The following is a 12,328-nucleotide window of genomic DNA, read 5'->3' as shown; positions in this document are numbered from 1 at the left end:
GAAAAGAGACCCGGGGGGTTAGGAATTGTGACAGGGACATGGTTCTCTTCGGGGTGGAGAGAGACAGGCGCTATTTGTGTAAAGAAAAGTTGCCGGACGGCATTCAGACATCCTAGCTCTGAAAGAAGCATTAGAATAATATAGGGATAAACAAAGCAACGATAGATCAGGCGCACAGCGAGGAATTAGCAGATTGGAAAGAGGGTGGGTAGACCACCAGAGTAAACCACAAGTACATAAAGACACATATACTAAAACAGCAGGAACTATTCATTCTTATAATATAGCTTACAAATGGACACAGGAGAGTGGGGGAAGATGCTCAAGGGAATGAAAGAGCAGATACCCTAGCAAAAGCAACATAATATAAAAAAGACGGAGTGATGATCATAGGAAAGGTAGACTGTAGTATAAGTAAGGATAAAGAAATCCTGTAGCTCAGTGGTTAGAGCCTCGCAAGGAAGAGATCTGGGTTCGATTCCCGGCAGGGTGAAACCAAGGGCAAGTTTCCTTACTCCACAAGCCTGATAATAATCCATCAAGAAAAAAACTATAAATTGGTCACTTCAATCCACGACTGTTTGTGGGACGCTGCTGTGCGCAATTGGCTGCCGCGTTTCGCCCACAAATATAGTCAATTCACTTTACAGTATATTCTGTGAAGCGCTTTGAGACGTATAGAAGACGTGAAAAGTGCTATATCAAATGCAAGGATTATTATTTATTATAAGGAACTGGTACAACTGCTGAGCCTGCTTGCTTTGAACATGAGGGATACCCTCCCAATTTGGACAAGGGAAAAAATTGGAAAATCGGAAGGATAGACTCCTATGGGTAAAAGAAAACGGAGGCCTCCGGAACATAACATAATGGAACGAAGGGGACCATAAATAATTTATGAGAATATTGGCGGGATAAAATGGACACCAAGGTGGATGTTTAAGTGTCAGCTTACACGAGGTGTGAGAGAGTAAATCAGAACTGCCAAATAAAAAAATACTGTGACGAAAAAGTTGAAATGGGACCTGTAGCGTATCAAGTACCGAGACTTGGGAAAGACTAGACCCCAAACAAAAAAGGGGAATTCATATATTTTGGTAACGTATTCATATCAGGGTATACATGTGAAATGTAATTTTTTTGTTGTATACGTTGGCAGTTCCCAAAGGGAATCCAGAGCAACATTGGTACACAGGATTCTATAAACTAAAGCAATTCCACAAAATGAAGTTATTATTCATTTTTCATTATTATTCATTATTATTATTATGAAAATATTGGAAACAGTGACAGGAGAACTCATTTTTCTAGTGAAGTTACAACAACAAGCAACAACTTACACTATATAGCGGCCTCCATGCAGGATGTGTCTCAGAGTGCTTAACAGATACAGAGCCTGACTCCGAGCTGTGGGGGAGGGAGGGGGCCGTAAGCACGGTCAAAGAGGAAAGTTTTCTGGTGGGACTTGAAAGAGGGGAGAGAGGGGCAAAGTGGAGGGATTGAGGGAGAGTGTTTCAGAGTTTGGGGGAGTAGTCACTGAAAGCGCGACCTCCGATGGTGGGGCGGAGGGAGTGAGGGACGAGCAGGAGGCCAGTGCCAGTCGAGCGGAGGTGCCGAGTGGTGAATTCGGGAGTGAGGAGGTCGGAGAGGTAGAGAGGTCCCAGAGAGTGAGGGATTGAACATGAGAGTGAGGATCTTGAAGTCGATCAATTCAGTGATGGGGAGCCAGTGGAGCCTGGCCAGGACTGGTGAGAATTGGGTAAGGAGTTTGATCCGGGTCAGTGATAGCGCCTTGGGACATCCTCCCAACGTGAAAGGCGCTATACAAATGTAATCTTGTTGTTGTTGTATGTTGACAGCAGAATTGTGAATGAGCTGGATTTTTTGAATGGTGGAGCTGTGGAGACTGGCGAGGAGTGCGTTGGAGTAATCGAAGCAGGAGGTGACAAACACATACACATGTTTCGGCTGCATTGGGGTAAGGTACGGTCGGAGGGGGCCAATGTGGCAGAGGTGGAAGAAGGCATTTCTGGTCAGGGACTGGATGTGGGGGAGGAAGGACAGTTGGGGGTTGAACCGGATGCCTAGATTCGGTGAGTCTGAGGGAGAGCCCAAGGAGGTTGAGGAGTTATACCCGCAGGAGTGAAGACATTGATAGGAGCCAAGAAGTATGGCTTCCATCTTGTTCATATTCAGCTGCAGGAAGTTTACACTCATCCAGGCCTTGATGTCTGCAAGACAAGCTGATAGAACATCGGTGGACCTGGAGTTGGTACTTGAGGAGGTAAAGTACATCCATGTTATAAGTTTACACCGTGTCTGCAGATGACATCGTCCAGAGAGAGCACATAGATAAGGAAAAGAGGGCCTAAGATGGAGCCCTGGGTTACCCCGCAGGTGACCAGGCAGGGACAGGAGGAGAAAGCATTTGCTGAGATGAAATAGAGGCGGTTGGTTAAGTAGGACTAGAACCATGCGATTGCAGTCTCACTAATAATAATAATAATCCTTGCATTTGATATAGCGCTTTTCACGTCGGGAGGACGTCCCAAAGCGCTTCACAGAACACACTGTAAAGTGAATTGACTGTATATTTGTGGGCGAACGCAGCAGCCAATTGCGCACAGCAATGACCCACAAACAGTCGTGGATTGAAAATGACCAATTTATTATTGTTTTTGGTTTTGGAGGGATTATTATTAGGCTCTGTGTGGAGTAAGGAAACTTGCCCAAGGTTTCACCCTCTGCCTGGAATTGAACTCAGGTCTCTCGCTTGCAAAGCGAGTGCTCTAACCACTGAGCTATAGGACTCCACACTAAGGTAGATGAGGGAGTGGAGGACGATGGCGTGGTCGACTATGTCGAATGTGGCAGAGAGATCCAGGAGGACGAGGAGGCAGAGGGAGCCCTGATCACAGATAGAAAGAATGTTGTCTGTGATATTGATTGGCGCTGTCTCTGTGCTGTGCGCAGTCAGGTCGAAAACCATACTGCAGGGGCTTGTGGAGGGAGTGGAGGGAGAGGTGTGACCAAAGTTAATACGCAACAACACGTAGGATGGGGGTCGTAATAGGAGCTGAGTGGAGGGGGCGGGGTGAGGATGGGTGAAGGAGACAGAATGGGGGTGTGTGGTAGGAAACACAGGGCAGGAGGAAGACGCTGCAGGGGGATGTTTTCTATTTTAGAGGTAAGGAAGTCCATGACCTCTTCACACTTGGTGTTTGATGTAATGATTGAAGGTGCTTGAGGGGGCGCACGGAGGAGGTGGTAGGTGGTGGGAGAATAGGATTTTGGAGTTATTTTTGGCCTCCAGATTGATCTTTGAGTTATACACAGTTTTTGCTTGCGAGAAGGAGCGGCGGTAGGTGTGAAGGTACTCAAGCCACAGCTACCAGTGAACAGAGAGGCTGATTTTCTGCCACCTGAGCTCAAGCAACCAGGTTTGTGATTTTAGGGAGCGGAGATGGCTGTTGTGCCGGGGGAGCGGGTGAGTTTGGAGATGGTCCTGGATTTCAGGGGAATAAAGGAGTTGAAGTTGGAGGAGAGACCATCATGGAGCAGCTTGACTGCTGCATCAGCGTCACTGTGGGTGGAAGGCCAGAGGGAGACGAGGTCTGAGCATGAGAGGCCATTTGTAAGGGTCTCAAGGAGGAGGAGGGAGCCTTTTCCATGGGCGGAAAAAGATGGTGGAGTGATAATAATAATCCTTGCATTTGATATAGCGCCTTATCATGTCTTCGAGACGTCTCAAAGCGCCCCTTGATTGAGGGACATGGATGCTAGAGGAGAGGGAGTCAAGGAAATGATCTGAGAAGGCCTTGTCTTTGATGGACAGACCGGATGATAAGGTGATAAGGAAGTCTAGGGGCAGGCCACGGTTGTGGGTCGGGGAGTTTAAATGGAGTGTGAGATTTAGGGTGGAGAGGAGCGCAGTGATGTCAGGGGAAGTGGAGCAGAAGGAGGAGAGATGAAGGTTGAAGTCACCATGATGAGCAGGTGCTCAGTGCAGAGTGACAGGGATGAGAGGAGATGTCCGTGAGGAAGGAGCCAGGAGGTTTGGGGGGGCGGTACACAAGACGTATTTTGAAGGAGAGAGGAGGGATGGTAGAAGGTGACGTGCTCAAAAAGGAAAAGCCAGAGGAATAGGGGGATAGGTTAAGGGAAGTTTTGGAGATGTGGGCAACTCCACTGCTGCGACGGTTGGGGCGGCGGGGGGGGGGGGGGGGTGCATGTGGCACAGCCAGGGAGGGTGTAGGGAGAGGCTTCGACGAGGGGATGCCAGGGGACAGCCAGATTTCCGTGAGCCCTAGGACGTCAATATGCTCACCCAGGTCCTGGATGGCGAGAGCTTTGTTTGAGAGGGAGCGGACGTTTTGGATGGCTATATGGGTGGGGGCACTGATGGGATTGGATACTGGGGGAGGGGTTGGGGGGTTTGCATATTGTCGGGGGAGAGTGGCCATTGGGTTTGAAGGGGGAGGATGTGGGAAGGGTCTGCCTTGTGGATGTGGAGGAGGGTCTTGCGTAATGAGTGGGAGATGGGGCAGTTGGGGTGACTGCTCTGGGACAACCAACGACGCATGCCGCGACGAGCACAGAGGAGGATGCCCAGGCTGGAGCAGAGGGAGTCAGTAGATGAGTCCAGGAGAGAAGGCGAGGAGGGCGATAGGAGAGGATAAATAACTGAAGTCACGTAGGGAGGGGTGGGGAGTAGAATTTGGGTGGTGGGGGGGGGAGGGGGCGCGGCTCGGGTCAGGGGTTGCAGCCAAAACGCACACGCCTGGACCTGATATATTCAGGAGGGAAGAGGGGGAAAAAAGGTGGGGGGTGGCAGTATTGTGTAATGATAACTAAACATAGAAGATAAGTAAAAGTACTGTTGCAGCCCTGGAAAGGGATGATGCGTGTGCTGGAGGGAGCAAAGACGGAATCTATTTGGTTAGAGTCAAGGAGACGAGAAGAGGAGCTGTTATGCTACTGGATGTATATTAGAGACCAGCGTGGCCCAACAGGCGGCACTGGCCGGCCGGTGATATTATGCAGCCCGCAAACCATTTCAGATTCAGTGTTAACTCCCAGCTGCACCGCTCTTGTGGTCCGACTGCATGAGGCAGCGCTGAGAGTGACAGGGAAAGGATGGAACCGGAGGACTCCTCCAGCGCCACCCCACCATCTCAGTCAGGAACCAGGGAGAATCTAGGCCCAGCAGCACTAACGTTGGAAGTGGAAAATAGAGGATTTTAGTGTAAGTGGGAAATTGTATTACTTGTTTATTGAAGATAATAATAATTCTTGCATTTGAATATAGCGCCTTATCGTGTAGTTGAGCCGTCTCAAAGCGCTTCACAGAGTATATTGTAATGTGGATATTTGTGGGCTAAACCTGGCAGCCAATTGCAGTGTCCCACAAACAGTCGTGGATTGAGTGACCAAATTATTATTTTTTTAAAAAAAGGGATTTTTACCCCTGGAAAAGCGATCAGGTTCCTACTTACTGCAAGGTAAAGAGTGTGTGGAGTAAGGAGACTTGCCCAATATTTCACCCTGCCTGGAATCAAACCCAAGTCCTCTCGCTTGCGAGGCGAGTGCTCTACAACAACTTGCACTTACATAATACCCTCCGCGCAGGGTGGCGTCTCAGAGCGCTTAACACTCATGGAGCCTGACTCCGAGTTGTGGGGGGAGAGAGACAGTTTCAGGGAGTCATGGCTGAAAGCGCAAACTCCAATGGTAGAGCAGAGGGCGTGCAGGACAAGCAGACGGCTTGTCCTTCACATCAGTCGAGCGAGGCACCGGATTGGGGAGTGAGGAGGTCGGAGAGGTACGGAGATGCCAGGGAGTGAAGAGATTTGAACATGAGTGTGAGGATCTGAAAGTCGATCCATTCGGTGATGAGTAGCCAGTGGAGCCTGGGCCAGAACTGATGATATGTGGGAACGGAGTCTGGTCCGGGTCAGTATGTTGACAGCAGAGTTCTGAATGAGCTGAATAGTGGACCTGGGGAGACCGGCGAGGAGTGTGTTTGAGTAATCCTGACCGGAGGTGACAAAAAACATGCACAAGTGTTTTGGCTGCATTTGGCGGTAAGGACGGAGGAAGACGGTCCTGGTCAGGACCTCGGATGTAGGGAAGGTAGGAGAGCTGGCGGTTGAACCAGACGCCTAGATTACGCACAGATTCGGTGAGTCTGAGGGAGAGCCCAGGGAGGTTCAGGAGGTCAGATCCAAAGGAATAAATACGTTAAAGGGAGCCAAGGAGTACGTCTTCCGTCTTGTCCACATTCAGCTGCAGAAAGTTTGCACTCATCCAGGCCATGATGTCTGCCAGACAAGCTGATAGAACATTGGGGGATCTGGAGTCGCAGCTGGAGGAGGCAAAGTAGATGTGTGTGTCATCCGCATACATGTGGAAGTTTACCACATGTTTGTGGATGACATTGCCAAGAGGGAGCATGAAGATGAGAGAAAAAAAAGGGGGTCAAGCATGGAGCCCTGGGGTACCCCGCTGGTGACCGGGCAGGGGTGGGAGGAACAACCATTTCCGAGATGAAGTGGAGGCGGTTGGTTAAAACATGCGAGTACAGTCCCATTAAGGTGTGTGAGGGAGGAGAGGCGTTGGAGGAGGATGGCATGGTCGATTGTGTTGAACGTGGCAGAGAGAACCAGGACGACGAGCAGGCAGGCAGCAGGAGCCCTGGTCACAGATAGTGAGGACATCGTTTGTCAATTTGACAAGCGCGGTCTGTGCTGTGAGCAGCGCGTAAAGCAGACTCGAGGAAGGAGTGGAAGGAGACGTGTGACCGAAGTTGACCTGCAACAATGCATTTCAGGACCTTGGTAAGGAAGGGCAGGTTGGAAATGGGATGGTAGTGTAAGGTTAGAGGGTTTGAGGTGGGTTTTTTGAGGAGGGAGATGATAACAGCAGTTTTCTGGGGGAGTGGAACAGAGCCGGAGGAGACTGGTTGACCATGTTGGCCAGCGGAGGTGGGAGGAGGGGGAAGAGGAGGGGGAGTTGAGTGACAAGCAGCTGGGTGGGGGTCAAGGCAGCAGGTGGTGAATTTCATGTGGGTGATTGTGGTTGAGAGGGAGGGAGAAATGGGGGTGAAGGAGTGTAAGGAAGGGGGAGTGGCAGGAGCCATGGTGGAGCGAGAAGGTGGCGTGGATGGTCTGGGTAGGGTGGAAGGGGACGGGGGCGGGACGAGGCACAATGCAGTCAAGCGGGTGTTTTCAATTTATGAAGTGAAGAAGTCTAGGACATCTTCGCACTTGGAGTTTGATGCGAGGATCCTCTTTGGTCTCTAATTGGACCCACCCTACCTTTGAATAACCTTTTATTCTTTATATGCTTATGAAATGCCTTAGCATTCCATTTTATGTTACCCGCTAATGTTTTTTCATACAATCTGTTTGCCCCTCTTATTTCCTTTTTAAGTTCTCCTCTGTAGTTTCTATATTCTATTTGATTATCTTCTGCATTTTAGACCTGACATTTATCATAAGTCCCCTTTTTCTGTTTTATTTTAATTTCCTTATTCATCCAGGGAGGTTTGGATGCCCTACCTTTCCCCTTTGTGGGAATGTATTTGTTCTGTCCCTGAACTATCTCCTCCTCGAAGGCTTCCCATTCCTCATGAGCTGTTTTACCTGTTTTAATCTTTCCGGTCTCCCTTGGCTAGGTCCCTTTTTGACTCATAGAAATTGGCCCTCTTCTAATTGAGTATCTTCATCATTGATTGTTCCTTGTCCCTTTCCATAAGTACTCTGAACCTAACGATGTTGTGATCCTCACTCTCGTGTTCAAATCCATTCACTCCTTGGCACCTCCCTACCTCTCCGACTTCCTCACACCACCACCTGGTGCACCCGCTCAACTGGCACCGGCCTCTTGCTCATCCCTCACACCTTCCGAAGTCAATCCATTTGGTGTTGGGGAACCTGTGGAGTCTGGCCATAACTGGTGAGACGGGGGTACAGAGTTTGGTTCGGATCAGTATACAGGCGGCTGAGTTCTGAATGAGCTGGAGCCGGGGAGACCGGCGAGGAGTGCGTTGCAATATTCCAGGTGGGAGGTGACAAATGCATGCACAAGGGTTTTGGCTGCATTTGGGGTAAGGTACGGTTGGAGGTAGGCAATGTGGTAGAAGTGGAGGAAGGCGGTCCTGGTCAGGGACCAGATGTAGAGGAGGAAGGACAGCTGAGGGTCGAACTGGATGCCTAGATTGTGCACTAGTTCGTGAGTCTGAGGGAGAGCCCAGGGAGGTTGAGGAGTTTAGATCTGCAGGAGTGAAGACATTGATGGGAGCCAAAGAGTATGGATTCCGTTTTGTCCATATTCAGCTGGGGAAGTTTACACTGATCCAGACCCTGATGGCTGCCAGACAAGCTGATAGAACATTGGTGGACCTGGAGTTGGTACTAGAGAAGGCAAAGTAGATTTGTGTGTCATCCGCATACGTGTAGAAATTTACCCCGTGTCTGCGGATGACATTGCCAAAAGGGAGCGTATAAAGAAAAGAAGAGAGCCAAGGATGGAGTCCTGCGGTTCCCCACAGGTGACCGGACGGGGGCAGGAAGAGAAACCATTTGCTGAGATAAAATGGAGGCAGTTGGTTAAGTAGGACTTGAACCATGTGAGTGTGGCCCCACTAAGGTGGATGAGGGAGGAGAGGAGGAGGTGGAGGAGGTTGGCATATTCGACTGTCAATTGCGGCAGAGTGAGGGACGAGGCAGCACAGGGAGGTGGGTTGGATGGAGGAATTTGGGTCGTGGGGGAGAAATGACCGTGGAGTTTGAGGATGGGGGAGTGTTGGAGAGGGTATGGATGAGGGAGAGATAAAGGGGTGTTTGCATTTCGGAGGCAGTTGGTGCGGAGAGAATGAGCGATGGGATAGTTGGTGTGGCTACTCTGAGACAACCCATGCCGAGAGCCACGATGGGCCTGGCAGAGGATGTGCAGGCTGGAGCAGAGGCAGGTTATGGTGGTTTCTGGTCCACGACCCTTCATCAGAACAGAACCATTCAGGTGGAGGTGAGAGGAGAGGCGGTGGAGAAGAATAGAGTACTCAACAGTATCGAAAGTGGTCGAGAGGTCGAGAAGGATGAGGAGACAGAGCCCTGGTCGCAGATGGACAGTATGTCATTTGTCACTTTGACCTGGGCTATCTGTGCTGTGAGCAGCATGGAACCCAGATTGGAGGGGTTCATGACCTTTGATAGAAAAGGAAGATTTGAAATGTGGTATTTAGAGAGCAGAGATGGGTCAAGTAAAGGTTTTTTGAGGGTTGGGGTGATGATGGCTGTCTTTAGGGGGATGGGTACAGTGCCAGTGGACAGGGAGAGGTTAACAAGGTCTGTTGATTGGGGGGCAAGGAGATGAAGCTGGGTGGTGAGGAGTGGCAGGGATTGGATCAAGGGAGCAGGTGGTGGGTTTCATACAGGAAATGATGGGGCAGGAGGAAGACGCTGCAGGGGGATGTTTTCTATTTTAGAGGTAAGGAAGTCCATGACCTCTTCACACTTGGTGTTTGATGTAATGATTGAAGGTGCTTGAGGGGGCGCACGGAGGAGGTGGTAGGTGGTGGGAGAATAGGATTTTGGAGTTTATTTTTGGCCTCCAGATTGATCTTTGAGTTATACACAGTTTTTGCTTGCGAGAAGGAGCGGCGGTAGGTGTGAAGGTACTCAAGCCACAGCTACCAGTGAACAGAGAGGCTGATTTTCTGCCACCTGAGCTCAAGCAACCAGGTTTTGTGATTTTAGGGAGCGGAGATGGCTGTTGTGCCGGGGGAGCGGGTGAGTTTGGAGATGGTCCTGGATTTCAGGGGAATAAAGGAGTTGAAGTTGGAGGAGAGACCATCATGGAGCAGCTTGACTGCTGCATCAGCGTCACTGTGGGTGGAAGGCCAGAGGAGACGAGGTCTGAGCATGAGAGGCCATTTGTAAGGGTCTCAAGGAGGAGGAGGGAGCCTTTTCCATGGGCGGAAAAAGATGGTGGAGTGATAATATAATCCTTGCATTTGATATAGCGCCTTATCATGTCTTCGAGACGTCTCAAAGCGCCCCTTGATTGAGGGACATGGATGCTAGAGGAGAGGGAGTCAAGGAAATGATCTGAGAAGGCCTTGTCTTTGATGGACAGACCGGATGATAAGGTGATAAGGAAGTCTAGGGGCAGGCCACGGTTGTGGGTCGGGGAGTTTAAATGGAGTGTGAGATTTAGGGTGGAGAGGAGCGCAGTGATGTCAGGGGAAGTGGAGCAGAAGGAGGAGAGATGAAGGTTGAAGTCACCATGATGAGCAGGTGCTCAGTGCAGAGTGACAGGGATGAGAGGAGATGTCCGTGAGGAAGGAGCCAGGAGGTTTGGGGGGGCGGTACACAAGACGTATTTTGAAGGAGAGAGGAGGGATGGTAGAAGGTGACGTGCTCAAAAAGGAAAAGCCAGAGGAATAGGGGGATAGGTTAAGGGAAGTTTTGGAGATGTGGGCAACTCCACTGCTGCGACGGTTGGGGCGGCGGGGGGGGGGGGGGGGTGCATGTGGCACAGCCAGGGAGGGTGTAGGGAGAGGCTTCGACGAGGGGGATGCCGGGGGACAGCCAGATTTCCGTGAGCCCTAGGACGTCAATATGCTCACCCAGGTCCTGGATGGCGAGAGCTTTGTTTGAGAGGGAGCGGACGTTTTGGATGGCTATATGGGTGGGGGCACTGATGGGATTGGATACTGGGGGAAGGGGTTGGGGGGTTTGCATATTGTCGGGGGAGAGTGGCCATTGGGTTTGAAGGGGGAGGATGTGGGAAGGGTCTGCCTTGTGGATGTGGAGGAGGGTCTTGCGTAATGAGTGGGAGATGGGGCAGTTGGGGTGACTGCTCTGGGACAACCAACGACGCATGCCGCGACGAGCACAGAGGAGGATGCCCAGGCTGGAGCAGAGGGAGTCAGTAGATGAGTCCAGGAGAGAAGGCGAGGAGGGCGATAGGAGAGGATAAATAACTGAAGTCACGTAGGGAGGGGTGGGGAGTAGAATTTGGGTGGTGGGGGGGGGGAGGGGGCGCGGCTCGGGTCAGGGGTTGCAGCCAAAACGCACACGCCTGGACCTGATATATTCAGGAGGGAAGAGGGGGAAAAAAGGTGGGGGGTGGCAGTATTGTGTAATGATAACTAAACATAGAAGATAAGTAAAAGTACTGTTGCAGCCCTGGAAAGGGATGATGCGTGTGCTGGAGGGAGCAAAGACGGAATCTATTTGGTTAGAGTCAAGGAGACGAGAAGAGGAGCTGTTATGCTACTGGATGTATATTAGAGACCAGCGTGGCCCAACAGGCGGCACTGGCCGGCCGGTGATATTATGCAGCCCGCAAACCATTTCAGATTCAGTGTTAACTCCCAGCTGCACCGCTCTTGTGGTCCGACTGCATGAGGCAGCGCTGAGAGTGACAGGGAAAGGATGGAACCGGAGGACTCCTCCAGCGCCACCCCACCATCTCAGTCAGGAACCAGGGAGAATCTAGGCCCAGCAGCACTAACGTTGGAAGTGGAAAATAGAGGATTTTAGTGTAAGTGGGAAATTGTATTACTTGTTTATTGAAGATAATAATAATTCTTGCATTTGAATATAGCGCCTTATCGTGTAGTTGAGCCGTCTCAAAGCGCTTCACAGAGTATATTGTAATGTGGATATTTGTGGGCTAAACCTGGCAGCCAATTGCAGTGTCCCACAAACAGTCGTGGATTGAGTGACCAAATTATTATTTTTTTAAAAAAAGGGATTTTTACCCCTGGAAAAGCGATCAGGTTCCTACTTACTGCAAGGTAAAGAGTGTGTGGAGTAAGGAGACTTGCCCAATATTTCACCCTGCCTGGAATCAAACCCAAGTCCTCTCGCTTGCGAGGCGAGTGCTCTACAACAACTTGCACTTACATAATACCCTCCGCGCAGGGTGGCGTCTCAGAGCGCTTAACACTCATGGAGCCTGACTCCGAGTTGTGGGGGGAGAGAGACAGTTTCAGGGAGTCATGGCTGAAAGCGCAAACTCCAATGGTGGAGCAGAGGGCGTGCAGGACAAGCAGACGGCTTGTTCTTCACATCAGTCGAGCGAGGCACCGGATTGGGAGTGAGGAGGTCGGAGAGGTACGGAGATGCCAGGGAGTGAAGGGATTTGAACATGAGTGTGAGGATCTGAAAGTCGATCCATTCGATGATGAGTAGCCAGTGGAGCCTGGGCCAGAACTGATGATATGTGGGAACGGAGTCTGGTCCGGGTCAGTATGTTGACAGCAGAGTTCTGAATGAGCTGAATAGTGGACCTGGGGAGACCGGCGAGGAGTGTGTTT

This window comes from Callorhinchus milii, unplaced genomic scaffold (genome assembly GCF_018977255.1).
Source record: "Callorhinchus milii isolate IMCB2004 unplaced genomic scaffold, IMCB_Cmil_1.0 Scaffold2, whole genome shotgun sequence".
NCBI classification, from domain to species: Eukaryota; Metazoa; Chordata; class Chondrichthyes; order Chimaeriformes; family Callorhinchidae; genus Callorhinchus; species Callorhinchus milii.
This window is presented reverse-complemented; position numbering follows the sequence as displayed.